Source organism: Myotis daubentonii, chromosome 2 (assembly GCF_963259705.1).
Source record: "Myotis daubentonii chromosome 2, mMyoDau2.1, whole genome shotgun sequence".
NCBI classification, from domain to species: Eukaryota; Metazoa; Chordata; class Mammalia; order Chiroptera; family Vespertilionidae; genus Myotis; species Myotis daubentonii.
This window is the reverse complement of record NC_081841.1, coordinates 114740388-114756227: the sequence shown is the minus strand read 5'-3', so window position 1 is coordinate 114756227 and position 15840 is coordinate 114740388.

Here is a 15840-nt window from a genome sequence, read left to right as displayed (position 1 = left end):
CAGTGGCATCACCCCAACCCCCTGATCCGCCCTGCTCTCTGTGTGACAGAGGGTGGTGCCCCAACTCCCCTATCGGCCCTACTCTGTGAGTGACAGAGGGGAGCTCCTCAACCACCTGATCGGCCCTGCTCTGTGCATGACAGGGTGGACCTCCCCAACCCCCTGATTGGCCCTGCTCTGTGCATGACAGAGGGTGGCGCCACAACCTCCCCATCGACCCTGCCTTGAGTGTGACAGGGGACGGTGCCCCAACCCCCTATCGGCCCTACCCTGAGTGTGACTGAGGGTGGCATCACAACCTCCCAATCGCCCTGCTCTGTGCATGACAGGGGGCGGTGCCCCAACTCCCCAATCAGTCCTGCTCTGAGCCTGACCAGGCGCTGCACATAGGGATTGGGCCTGCCCTCTGCCACCAGGGAGCGGGCCTAAGCCAGCAGGTCGTTATCTCCTGAGGGGTCCCAGACTGCAAGAGGGCACAGGCCAGGCTGAGGGACCTTCCCTTCCCCCCCCCCCCGAGTGCACACATTTTTGTGCACCGGGCCTCTAGTTATTATATATGAAAGCATTCAAGGGAAAATATTTTCATTAGCATCAATTAAAAAGTGCATATTCAACACATATGGATTTGGATAAGTATACATTCAGTATCTGCTAGTTATTTTTCAGAAAAAAACATTTTCTTATACATTTATGGTTTATTTTTATTAAAGGGCAAGCTTTTGCATTCTTAATATTTTAAATTACATCATATTAAACCCATATGTGATAATCCATAAGACTTTACTTTATACCTGAAACCTACATGCTGAAAAAAATTAAACACAGAAAATACAATTTACAATTTAGTTTATATGTATGAAAAGAGTCTCCTTTGAAAAGACTGTTAATCCAGTTCCTAATAAACAACTGCTTTGGACATTTACAGGGGGAAAAAAAGGGCATGAGTTTCCTTGGAAACTGGAGCCATGTGCAGTCAGAACATCTCCTCCTACACTCAAGTTTCCTAGGTAGCAGGCTGCATATATTTCATAAAGACAATTGGGATAATGGGACAGATACTACCCTGTTAAACCCTGCATGTAAAAAAGCTTCATTTGGAAAGATGCACTTTCTGTAATAACTGGTAATTTGAGTGAAAATATTAATTGTATAATGAGGTTTATTTCTTTGTCTAATTCAGGATTTACAGTTTAATCAAGGTCCAAAATATATTTAGGTATTCCTAAATAAATAAATATATATATATATATATATATATATATATATATATATATATATATATTTAAAGGTAGAAAAAAAAATCCTCCTGTCTACATCACCCCTACCACTCCATCAACAACTTAGCTTATATATGCTTTTATCTAAAGGTAAAGGTAATTTTCAGATGAGGACTTTGAAGGTAAATATCAGTTATTTCATAGTTTAATCAGAGCTCTGTCACAAGACCAGATAAGCTGTTTTATTTCACATTAATAGAAAGAAGCAAAATTTATTCTGAAATTGACTCTAAAATGTCAAGTTTAAAACTTGTCTATAGATCAAGAAAATACTAGAAAATAAATTATGAATGACCTAAAGTAAATTAATACTTAGAGTAAAATAAAACAATTAAAGGAGAAATTATTGAGAAAAATAATACACAGGGTTATTTTCTGGGTATAGGGATGGTTGGAAAAATTAATTAAATTCCTTTACATCATGCAAATTCTGTTTTGCTAACAGAGAACATTCAGCAGAGATAAAATTAAAGAGCAGATGTTTATTATTATTACTAGTAAATGTGGATAGAGCTAATGAAACATTTTCTGGCTAATTTGGAATCTTTACAAGTCAAATATTTTAAAAATTATTTTTGAAACCTTTCTAAATTTCTAATTTCATGTAATAGGAGCTTCTATTTCTAGTCATGCAACTCCTATTCTCTCACAATACAATGAAGTATAACTATCTATTGAGTTGCACACAAAGAAAAATATAATTTGTGTGTAATTAATCATCTCAGTAACTTTGCAAGTGTTGTTTAAACCTGATTTTCTGAATACTTAGTAAAAAATCTACAACTAGAACTTAAAGGAAACTATATCATAATACACTTATTTTAATACCCTTATTAATATATATGAAGTATTATATATGAAGTATATAATGAAGTTTTTATATATGTTCATTTTGAATCAAATTTGGGACTTTTTCAATAAAAACTTGAAACATAAATATTTTAGATTACTTTTCAAATAAATTTTCTCTTTGTTTCTGTAACACACACACAGACACACACACATATTTTTGTATCCAGTCATTTTTATTGGATTAATTAAAATAATGTTTTTACTAAAGCATCCTAGACATTTTTCAGGTAAACAAAATGTAGTTATTTTAATATATATCTTTTACTTTAGTGTATAAATTTAATGTAAATTACTTAAATATTCCTTCTATGATTGATACTTTACTAAATTTACTTCAAATATATACACAATACACACAGACACAAAAACTTGTGTATTTTTAAATACTTCTGTAATTTCAGTCAGTGGGGGATTCAGGATTTTAGAATTAGTTTTAGAAAGTGTCTTTCAGATTACAATAATGGACTATAAATAATTATGACAATAACAACATAGGTTTCTTATATTTGGAAATGTTAATTTAGTATATTATATGGTATGACAAAAATCCTCCATTTGCAGGTTTTCTTATGTCTCCATGCAGATTTGCTTCAGTTTGTGTTCAGCTACATCCATTTTATTTTTTATTTTTCTTTGCAAGCTTTTAATGAATTACAATGACTAAAAACAGGAAGATGTTAAAATTTATTATTACAGAAGAACGATGGGACTGAATTAAATAATGGCAGCTCAAACTGTGTGAAAGTTTTAATTTTGAAATTCTCTAATTCTCTAATTGCACTTTGAGGTGTCTTGATTTGGATTTTATTGATGGATTACCTGTTTTATTGGATAAATTTACATTTTGTACCTTAATAGAATAAAATAAAGGATATCATTTTGCATCATCTAAATTTGGTAAAACATTTCAAAGGTTCATAAAGAGAGACAACTTTTTGATGAATTTTGTTAAGTAAAAAACATTTATTGAAGATATATATTGAGGTCTTCCAAAGCCTGATTCAAATGTTTGATCTCTCATACAGACACATCAAGCTCATATTAGACCTGATCCTCTCAGCCACTAAAAGCAAGTTGTATTAGAAAAAGCAAGAGAATTTTGGAATGAATGTTTTATTACTTATGCTCGGGGAAGTAGAGGACATTGAGGGAAGGATAGGGAGTTTCTTAATAGGACAGGAGGCAGTCCCTCCTGTAGACCCTTGATAGAACCCTAAAACTGAGAGGTGGAAGATAAAGCACTACCAGTTCTGTATTATAGAAGGCCTCAGATGTAGTAAAACAAAGCCTGTTAATTACTCTAAACTAAACACCATTAATCAAGGGGCTGATGAAAACTCCTTGGTGTTTTTTTTTAGTGAGGCTCAGGGAGGCATTGGTTAAGCACACTAACATGACCCCAGGTACAGAAGAGGGACAACTAAATTTAAAAGACAAATTTATCACTCATATGACCCCAGCCATCAGGAGAAAGTTACAAAAATTGGCTATTAGTCCTGAAAGAACCTCTTGAGAGTTGCCACCTCTGTGTTCTATAATAAAGGCCAGGAGGAAGAAGAGAGGAGAAACAAGAGAGACCAGGCCAAGGCTACAGAAATAAAGAAAATAATAGTAGCCACACTCTGGGAGGCTACTAAGAGTTGGCAGGCAGACATCCCCCAAGGTATCCCGGATGGCGAGATGGCACAGGCCAAGCTGAGGGATCCCCCAGTGCACAAATTTTGTGCACCGGGCCTCTAGTATAAAAATAAAAAGCTTCTTCCCAGCAAAAGGAACCAACAAAATGAAAAGAGAGCCTACTCTACAGGAGAACATATTGCCAATGATACATCTTATAAGGGGTTAATATCCAAAATATACAAGGAACTCATACAACTTAATGTTTAGGTTGTGTTGCAATTGCCTACAGTATACAGTACAGTAGCATGCTGTACAGTTTTGTAGCCTAGGAGCATTGGTCTATAACATATAGTCTAGGTGTGCAGTAGGCTTTACCATCTAGGCTTGTGTAGGCATATTCTATGTTTGCTTGGCAAAATTGCTTAATGATGCATTTCTCAAAACATATCTAGTCATTAATTGATGCATTAGTCTACTAAAATCTGGATTTTGTAGAAGCAATGCTTAGTTTTATTAATTATAAAACTATTTATCATTTACAATAAATAACTAGTTGCCATGTAGCATCATAATTCCAAAGAAAGAATGTCAGAGTAATTTGTGTACATGTTCTACCATAGAGAAATTTTATTTTATGCTGTATAACCCTAAAATCAAGCCTAGAAATATTTAATTTAATACACTTCTAATTTTTATTATTTGGTTTATATATTACTATACCATATTTTAAAATATGTTTGAATTGAACAAAAGCTATTAATTTAGTTTGATAAATGAATAAACATTCATGTGATGTTGCAAACAGAATCTCTTGCTTGCACAGATTTGTTTAGATATGCTTCCTAAGCCTGTTTCCATCTCTAAGATATTCTAATTCTCATGCTGTAGTCTTATAATATGATCATTATTAAAGTGTTTGTATGGTGAACTTTGTCCACTTTAAATCAAATCAGCTCCATTAGCCACAGATGGAACCCATTTACTCCCTTTTAGTAGAATGGTTAATCTTTAAAACTGGAAGAGATTTTTTATTAGTTGAAGCTATGGTGTAATTAAAATACATCTTGCTTGCTCCTTTGGAAATACTAAATATTTCTTACATGAAAGTGGCAACAAAGTTTTACCCAAAGTAAATCCATTTGTAAATGGTATGAATGCATGACTGAAGAAAACAGTTCACAAAAATCATTTTCAATTTGAAGTCTATTGAAGTGCATAAAATACATTTTTCACTAACTTGTTATGAGACTATAAAAATGGCTTAAAAATCTGAATGGCTTAAAAATAATTTTGATATTTATAAATACATTTACTAGGTTTAGAGGGCAGGCAGGGATTTGGTGATCTAAAGACACGTTTGTTGTGGAGACATTGTACCAACTGCAGGGAACAACATTTCACTGACAAACTAAATTGGAATTCTAGAGCAAGGACCCTGGCCATGAGTTCATTAACTCAGTAGAGTAGGAAGATCATGAGTTCATCTCTTCTCATTGATACCAAAACCAAAACTACATAAGGAACAGATATATCCAAGCAGAAAAGAATCTTTGGAACTACAAATATAAAGAAAAATCTACTTTGAGATGGTCAGAGATTCAGTCTAGTCAAGACCCACTGTATCCCCCACTCCCTGTGTGGTAACCTATAAGGGGAAAGGATAGCATAACCACAGAGGACCCCTTCAAAGAGTGGTGTGTCCAAGCTCAAGCCTGTGCGACCTGCACCAGGAAGAAAAACTCCATTAACCTTCCTTTGAAAACCAGTGGGCTTATGCCTGGGAGAACCAAAGGGCTATAGGAATACAAGGTTGTATTCTTTCCAAGTCTCAGAGCAGAGGCAACAGTTTTAAAAGCACCTGGGTCATACATGAGCATGATACATTGACTAATTTTAGGGCATATGCTGGAGCGATAGGGATCTGTTGAAACTTTCTTCAGAGTCAGAGATGCTGGAGGGTGCCATTTCCCCCCACCTTTAACCTAGCTGGTCTTACACTGGCAGGCTCCATTTCTGACACTCTTTATTAGCCTTGCTAACACTCTTTACCCAACCCTGGAGTTTCCCTAAGGAAATCACCAAAGTGGCGCCCCTTGAAAGTGGTTACTGCACTGCCACACCTGGTGAGAAACCTCAGTCAGCACCAGTACATAGTGCTGTGTCTGAAATAGTCCAGACTGAGCCTTGCCACACACAAATGTACAGCCATACTAAAAGCCTGACCTGAACACCAGCAACAGTTGCATCCAGGCCTCACAATCAATCAGGTTCAGTGTGTCATAGCAGCTGTGGCCCAACCACAACAAGAGGACACACTAGTCCACACAGGGAATACCTCTGGAGCATCAGACACTGGTGATTTTTGTGATTTCATCCCTAGGCCCCACAGGACACCTTCTAAATATTGCCAATATTTTACAACCAGGAGATATAGCCAACCTAAATAATATTTAGAAACAAACCAACAGGTAAAATGAGGAGACAAAGAACATGTTCCAAGAAAAAGGCAAAACCCCAGAAAAATAAATAAAATAAACAGAAATAAGCTGTCTAATAGATTAAAAGTTCAAGTACTAGTCACAAAGATGCTTATCAAACTGCAGGCAAATAGATAAACTTGATGAAAACTTCAACAAAGAGATAGAAATTATTTTAAAAAGAACCTACCAGAACTGAAGCTAAAATAAAAATACATGAGAAGAAATCAACATCAGAGCAGATGATGCTGAAAAATCAGGTTGCTTCTGATCAGTGAGGAAATCACCCAATTGGATGATCAAAGAAAAAATAATTCAATAGAATGAGGATAGCATAAGGGAAGTCTGGGATGTCATAAAATGTACTACATTCACATCATAGGAGTCCCACAAAGAAAGAGACAGAGAAAAGGACAGAAAATCTTTTTGAAGAAATAATGGTTGAAAACTTTTCCAACCTGGAGAAGGAAACAGACATCCTAGTCCAGGAAGTACAGAGCAAAATGAACCTATAGAGATCCATACCAAGATACAACATAATTAAAATGTGAAAATTTAAAGAGAGAATCTTAAAAGCAGCAAACAAAAAATAACTAGTTACATACGAGGGCTTGACCATAAGATTATGAGCTGATTTTTCAACAGAAACTTTGTAGGCCAGAAGGCATTGGCATGATATATTCAACATGATGAAAGGAAAACCCTACAACCAAGAATACTCTACCTGGCAAGGTTATCATCCAAATATATATTTTTTCATTCTTCATATATTTTTGTTGATAGTACTTTCAACTGCTCTGTGAATTTATATTTAAAGTTCATTTATTTAACCATGCCATGCCATCTTGAAAAACAGAGCTGCTTGAGACCTGGATCCCGGCCTCAGCACCACCCAGTCTGGTCTCAGATGCAAACTGGGTCCCTATAGCCACTGAGGGACAGAGACCTGTGACCACAGTTGCACACCCAGATACACCAAGAATACAGACATCCCAGCCATGGATTTCTGTGAGTCACAGAGCGCATCTCCCTCCCCGCAGGCTGGCTGCAGCACCATAGGAACTGCTAGACCCAACCCTTGCACAGGGCCACAGTGCTGCTACAGGAATTTGAGCCTGGGCTTGAGCAGACACTAGGAATCAGTTTCCCACAAGGCAATCGGTGACCAAACCCCACACCAACGCAGGGCGGCAGTGTCACCTGACTTCGATTCTGGGCAAGCGCACATGGAAGTCTGTTTTCCACAGCATAGGAGTGGACCTCCTGCTGACACAGTGCTACTGGGAAACCTGGTCCCCCAAGTAGACCGGGGACCCTGATTCTCTGCACACGAGAGGCAGCACTGAGCACCAGTGACTTGACTCTCTTTCTCCTATTGTGCGCCTGGGATCCCAGATTCCTAGTGCATTCACACTAAGAGCCAGTGACTACAATTCTTGGTGCATGTACACACAGGGACCCTGATTCTTGGCTCAAGGCCTCACCTAGCAAGGCCTCAATTCTTGGTGCGGGCAGAGGGGAACTCTGACTCTTGACCCTCACTGGGGACTCTGATTTTTGACACACGCAGGCAGGGTCTCTGTTTAAGCATGCCGCAGGCAGGGTCCCTGATTCTAGGTGCATGCACCAGGCCACACTGAGCACCGGTGACTCTGATCCTGGGCAAACATGGCTCCCACCAACACACAGCAGCCACACGTTTTGGTGTAGGAGCTCCTCAGTGACACTCGGTTGGTGCAAAGCTCCCACTGCACATGGCCCAGGCCCATGCAACTCGGCATTTGAACCTTCTGGTGATAGTCAGAATGGGGAGATGACACAATCTTCAGAGGAAAGAAAATGAGGAGTCACTAAGAAAGGAAATAAGTGGAGTGGAAGCATGCAACATGACAGAAAAAGAATTCATGGATATAAAGTTCATACACAGGATGGATGACAAAATCAACTTATGCAAAAATCAGGAAGAAATCAAAAGTGATATAGCTATAGTCAAAACCACCATGGAAGGTTTCAACAGTAAACTAGAAGAAGCAGAGTACCAAATTAGTAAGTTAGAAGATAAGGTAGAGAAACAAGCTCAATCTGAACAGCAACTGGAGAAAAAAATTAAAAATCAGGAGGAGAACCTAAGGGAGCTTTGGGGCAACACAAAACAAAGTAATATACGTATAATAGAGCTGCCAGAAGGACAAGAAGAGCAGCAAGGATTAGAAAATGTATTTGAAGAAATAATGAAAGAAAACTTCCCAGATATGGGGAAGAAAAAAGTTACACAAGTACAGAGAGTCCCAAGCAAGATGAATCCCAAAAGACCCACACCAAGACACCTCATAATTACAATGGCAAATGTTAACGACAAAAGGAGAATCTTAAAGGCTTCAAGAGAGGCAGAGTTACCTACAAAGGATCCCCCATCAGATTATCAAATGATTTCTCAACAGAAACACATCAAGCTAGAAGGGAATGGACGGAGGTATACAAAGTGATGCAAAGCAAAGGATTGAATTCAAGAATACTCTATCCAACAAGACTATCAATCAAAATTGAAGGGGAAATGAGGAGCTTCGCAGACAAAAAACAACAACAACAACAACAACAACTAAGGGAGTTTATCACTACCAAGCCAGCAATGCAAGAAATGCTAAACAGAATGCTGTAAAAATAAGAAATAGAAAGGGAGGAGGGAACACAGGCATAAAGTACAGAAATGGCTACAAACAAGTACCTATCAATAATAACATTAAATGTAAATGGATTAAATGCTCAAATCAAAAGACATCAAGTGAGTGAATGGATAAGAAAACATGATATATATATATATATATATATATATATATATATATATATATATATATATACTCTCTATAGGAGACCCACCTCAGAATAAGGGACTCACACAGACTGGAAGTGAAGAGATGGGAAAACGTCTATCAGGCAAATGGAAATGAAAAAAAGCTGGGGTAGCAATACTTATATCTGACAAAATAGACCTCAAAGTGAAGACCGTAACAAGCGATCCCCATTATACCAATGACATACCTCAAAGACCTAGAAAAATTCTCCAAAAATTCATCTAGAATTAAAAAAAAAATACCCCTAATAATAGCTGCAGCAATCTTGAGAAAGAAGAACAATGTTGGAGGGATCACAATACCAGATATCAAGCTATACTACAAAGCCATTGTTCTCAAAACTGTCTGGTACTGGCACAAGAACAGACATATAGACCAGTGGAACAGAACAGAGAACCCAGAAATTGACACAAGCCAGTATGCTCAATTAATACTTGACAAAGGAGGCAAGAACATACAATGGAGACAAGACTGTTTCTTCAATAAATGGTTTTGGGAAAACTGGACAGATACTTGCAAAAAAAGGAAACTAGACCACCAACTTACACAATGTACAAAAATAAACTCAAAATGGATAAAGGACTTAAAAATAAGAGGGGAAACCATAAAAATCTTAGAAGAAGCCATAGGCAACAAAATAGCAGACATTTGTCATGGCAATATTTTTACCGATACAGCTCCTAGGGCAATGGGAACTAAAGAGAAAATAAACAAATAGGACTACATCAAAATAAAAAGCTTCTGCATAGCAAAAGAAACCATCAACAAAAACGACAAGAAAGCCCACTGCATGGGAAAACATACTTGCCAATGTTATCTCTGATACGGGTTTAATCTCCAACATTTACAAGGAACGCATACAACTTAACAAAAGAAACAACACAATCAAAAAGTGGGCAACAGACCTAAATAGACACCTTTTAAAAGAAGACATTTAGAAAGCCAAGAGACATATGGAAATGTGCTCAAAGTCATTAATCATCTGAGAGATGCAAATCAAAACAACGAGGTATCATCTCACACTTGTGAGAATGGCTATCATGAACAAATCAACAAATGACAAGTGCTGGAAAGGATGTGGAGAAAAAAGAATCCTTCACTGCTGGTGGGAATGCAGACTGGTGCAGGCACTGTGGAAAACAATATGGTGTTTCCTCAAAAAATTAAAAATGCAGCTGCCATTTGGCCCAGTAATCCCACCTCTAGGACTATATCCCAAGAAAACAGAAACACCAATCAGAAAGGATACATGCACCCTATGTTCATAACAGCACAATTTACAATAGCTAAGATTTGGAAACAGCCTAAATGCCCATCAGCAAATGAGTAGATTAAAAAATTGTGGCACATCTACACAATGGAATACTATGCTGCCATAAAAAGAAGAAACTTTTACCATTTGCAACAGCATGAGTGGACCTGGAGAGCATTATGCTAAGTGAAATAAGCCAGTCAGTGAAAGATAAATAGCACATGATCTCACTCGTTTTTGGATAACAAAGAACATTACAAACTGTTGCACAAAAATAGAAGCAAAGAGGCATTGAACAGACTGTCAAATTACAGAGGAATGTAAGGGAGGTTTGGGGGGAGGGGCGGTAAAAGATCAACCGAAGGACTTGTATGCAAGCATATAAGCACAACCAACAGACGCAAGATACTGGGGGCAAGGGGACAGATACTGGGGCCAAGGGGACGAGGGCAAGTGCCGGGGTAAGGGATGCTTGGGGGAGGTCAGTGGGGAACAAAAAGAGACATATGTACTACTATTTGTAATACCTTAAAAAATAAAATAAAATTTAGAAAAAGAAGAAACACATTTTCAGTTGTGTAAATTTGGGTGTATAACACCGCATCCATTCTAAAAAATAAAAAAAATAATAAAGTTTATTTATTTAGAAACCATATTGAGTTGATATTGTTGTTTTTTTTCTTTTTTTTTTAATTAAATCTTTATTGTTCAGATTATTACATTTATTCCTCTTTTTTTCCCCCCCATAACTCCCCTCCTCCCAGTTCCCGCCCCACCCTCCGCCCTCACTCCCCACCCACTGTCCTCATCCATAGGTGCATGATTTTTGTCCAGTCTCTTCCCACATCTCCCACACTCCTTTCCCCCCCAAGAATAGTCAGTCCATTCCCTTTCTATGTCCCTGATTCTATTATAATCACCAGTTCATTCTGTTCATCAGATTATTTATTCACTTGATTCTTAGATTCACTTGTTGATAGATGCATATTTGTTGTTCATAATTTGTATCTTTACCTTTTTCTTCCTCTTCCTCTTCTTAAAGGATACCTTTCAGCATTTCATATAATCCTGGTTTGGTGGTGATGAACTCCTTTAGCTTTTCCTTATCTGTGAAGCTCTTCATCTGACCTTCAATTCTGAATGATAACTTTGCTGGATAAAGTAATCTTGGTTGTAGGTTCTTGGTATTCATCACTTTGAATATTTCTTGCCACTCCCTTCTGGCCTGCAAAGTTTCTGTTGAGAAATCAGCTGACAGTCGTATGGGTACTCCCGTGTAGGTAACTGAGTTTCTTTCTCTTGCTGTTTTTAAGATGCTCTCTTTATCTTTTGCTCTTGGCATTTTAATTATGATGTGTCTTGGTGTGGTCCTCTTTGGATTCCTTTTGTTTGGGGTTCTCCACGCTTCTTGGACCTGTAAGTCCATTTCTTTCACCAGGTGGGGGAAGTTTTCTGTCATTATTTCTTCAAATAGGTTTTCAATATCTTGCTCTCTCTCATCTTCTGGCACCCCTATAATTCTGATGTTGGTACGCTTGAAGCTGTCCCAGAGGCTCCTTACACTATCCTCGCATTTTTGGATTCTTTTTTCATTTTGCTTTTCCGGTTGGATGTTTTTTGCTTCCTCGCATTTCAAATCATTGACTTGATTCTTGCGCTCCTCTGGTCTGCTGTCGGGCATCTGTATAATATTCGTTATTTCAGTCCGTGTATGCTTAATTTCTAGTTGGTTCCCCAATATAAGATCGAGGGTCTTATTAGTTTTCGTGTAGATCTCATTAAGTTTATCGGCAGCTTCTAAACAGTTCTTGAGAGACCTTAAAAGTGTGGTTCTGAACTCTATATCTTCCTTTGACAATTTTGTCCTGTTTCTTTGTCTCCGCATTTTGTTATGCTTCCTTGGTGCACCCCCTAGTGGTCTTTGTTCGCAGTCTTATAGTTAAATCTTGATTGTTGTAGCTAATTCCAGGGAGGGTTTGACCTCCAGGCCAAGTGGCTATGAGAATCAGTTGTGTCAGCGGTGAGAGAACTTCTGTCCTCTAGGGAGCTGCTAATCTAGCCTTTGCCTGAGGCTATCTGGCAAATGCCTCTGTGCAGGGCTTGGGAGGGGCGGGTCGCACAGGATCAACAGGGTGGGCCGGAGAGAGCAGTTATGGCGGCTCTCAGTCCTGTCCCCAGGGGCTCTGCCTCTCTGAGTCCCAGCACCCGCTGCAAAGCTCGGAGAGAAAGCTGCACTCGCTCTGACCGAATCCAGACAGTCCCACTTCTCCCGTTTGAGTCTGGGTCCCTAAAGACTCGCCCAGATCTGGTGCTCAGAGTCTGCGACTCCCTCCCGATTGAAAACAATGACCGCGCCCTCCGCCGCCAGCCAGCTCCGCTCACTCCGCACCTCAGAATTTGACTTCAGTACTGCGCCTCCTCTGAGTGTCCGTGTGCGTTTCTCTTTCCTCCTAGTTGTAGGACTTCCACTCAGCCAGCGTTCCTGTGGTTCTGGGTGATGTCCCTTCCGTTTTTTGGTTTCACTTTTGAAGTAGTTGTTCAAAGCAGCAAACTCCGGCATTAACCTATGCCGCCATCTTGGTTCTCCTGGAAAGCTGATTTCCGATATTGTTGTTTTTAATTCATGGTTTCAAGTTCTGCCTTACAGAACTCATGTTTATTTTATTAACATTTAGTGTAATTGTCAATAAAGCTGGATTTTTCTACCATTTAATTACTGATTTCCTCTGTGTCATCTCTTTTTTTTATTTCAACAATTTACTTCAACATAAAATAAATGGTTTAATTTTCTTGCCAAGTTCCCAAGTCCCTTCTCTAGTTTCCTTAATTATTTTAAAATTTTGTTTTCAATTTTTATCTATTTTACATGTATTTAACTTAGAACTTAAATAAAGGAGTATTCTGAAAAATGCTTATTATTTTAACTTGTTTTAATTTATGTCTCTCCGATGATTAGTGACTTTGAGAATGTTTTCATATGTCTCTTGGTCACCTGTATGTCCACTTTTGAGAAATGTCTATTTAGGCCCTTTGTCCATTTTTAAATTTGGATTGTTTGTCTTCCTTTTGTTAAGTTGTATGAGTTCCTTATATATTTTGGATATCAACCCCTTCTCAGATATATCATTGGCACATATGCTCTCCTGTAGAGTTAGCTCTGTTTTCATTTTGTTGATTGTTTCTTTTGCTGTGCAAACATTTTTTTTTAATTTTGATGTAGTCCCATTTGTTTATTTTCTCCTTAGTTTCCTTTGCTCTAGGAGATGTATCTGTAAAAAAACATTGCTACAAGAGATGTCTGATACTTTGCTGCCTATGTTTTCTTCTAGGATTTTTATAGTTTCACAATTTACATTTAAGACTTTTATCCATTTTGAGTTGATTCTTGTGTATGGTGTAAGTTGGAGGTCTAGTTTAATTTTTTTGCATTTCCCGTCCAATTTTCCGCAACACCATTTATTGAAGAGACTATCTTAATTCCATTTTATACTTTTGCTTCTTTTGTCAAATATTAATTTAGTGTAATGGATTGGGTCAATTTCTGGGGTCTCTGTTCTGTTCCATTGATCTATACACCTGTATCATCTCATACCTGTAAGAATGGCTACCATAAACAAATGACAAGTGCTGGCAAGAATGTGGAGAAAAAGGAACACTGGTACACTGCTGGTGAGAAAGAAGATTGGTGCAACCACTATGGAAAACAGTATGGAGTGTCATCAGAACAATAAATATGGAAATACCATTTGACCCAGTGATCCAACTTTTGGGAATATACCCTAAGAAACCAGAGAAACCAAATAGAGAGAATATATGCACCACTATGTTCATAGAAGCACAATTTTTAATGGCTAAAAAAAAAAAAAAATCTGGAAACAGCCCAATGCCCTTAACCTAAGAACTTATATGCATACATGCATAACCTATGTACGCAGACAATAGTGTGGTGAAGGCCTTAGGACAGTGATGGAGAACCTACGACACGCGTGTCAGAGGTGACACGCAAACTCATTTTGGGTGACACACATCGACAGAGACAAAAAATTGCATAATTCAAATATTTGTCTCTCACAACGGCCAGAGTTGGACATCACTCGAGTAATATTATTACTCACATTACTCGTGATCAATAATGCAATTCTAAAACCAGATGTAAACATGTACATCGGTGTTGCGTAGCAAAGATACATAGTGAAAACATCCAAGATACATTGTTCCAATATTGACATTAATATAAAAAGGTTAAGAATTGCACTAGAAAGAGATTAATCTTTACTAATGACATTTTATTTTACTTGAGTGACAAAATGTCCAGTTCTGGAAACAGCCTCATTATTGTCAACATGTGCCTTGGGTAAGCTTCCCGTGCGTTCGGGTGCATTTGGCAAACGGACGCACTTGATCGCCATGTTCATTAGGAGACAGGAGTGGGAGGGTTAGAAGAAAAAGATATACAGTGCAACAGTGCTCGACGAGACATTCTGCATGTCGGATAATTGATTACAGCACCATATATTTGTTGGTTATACATACTATCTTTGAATTGTTTTGCACCAGGAGTCAGTGCAACAACACTGCAAAAAGTTAATAGGTAAGAAACCTATCAACCTTTTATAAAAAAAAAAAAAAAGAAAGCCGTGATTTATATTTATTTATTTTTGCAGCCTTATGATGGAGAATCAAAAAAATAAAAAAGCAAGATTGAATGATAAAGGAATTGGAAGTAGCAGTAGCCGACCCTTTCAAGACATAGGGACCGAGATGTACGGGATTGTTGACAGAAACAACAGATCATTGTTCATACTGTGTAATGAAATGGTAGTAAGCAGAACGTGGAATGTAAAGAGACATTTTGAAACTAATCATTGTCAGCTCTTGAAAAAAAGTATCGATGAAAGGAAGGAATACATTTCTAGGCAGCTACACCTCTATAAAAGTCAATCAAATTCCATTATTAAATTTGTAAGATGCTCTACAAAGTTAACATCAGCAAGTTATTGTATTGCTCACTCCATAGCTCAGCATGAAAAAGCCCTCAGTGACGGAGAATTTATTAAGGAAACATTTCTAAGATGTGTACCAGCTCTATTTCATGATATGAAAAATAAAGATGATATTATTAAAAGAATTTCTGAGTTACCACTCAGTAGAAATACTATCAAAGACAGAATACTAGATCTTAAAAAAACGTACATCAATTAAAAAAAGACTTAAATAGTTGTCTCTTGATGAAACTACTGATGTCACATCAAATGCTCGGTTGGCCATTATTGCTAGATATTCTGATGGTCTCACAATGAGAGAAGAGTTGATAAAGTTGGAATCAGTGCCAATAAGTACATCAGGAAACAAAATATGTAAGGTTGTTATAAAAACATTCAGTGACCTAACTATTGATATCTCTAAAATTGTGTCAGTCATGACAGATGGGGCACCAAATATGGTGGGAAAAAATGTGGGATTCCTGAAATTGTTTATGGAAGCTATTTAGACATCCACTTGTACCTTTT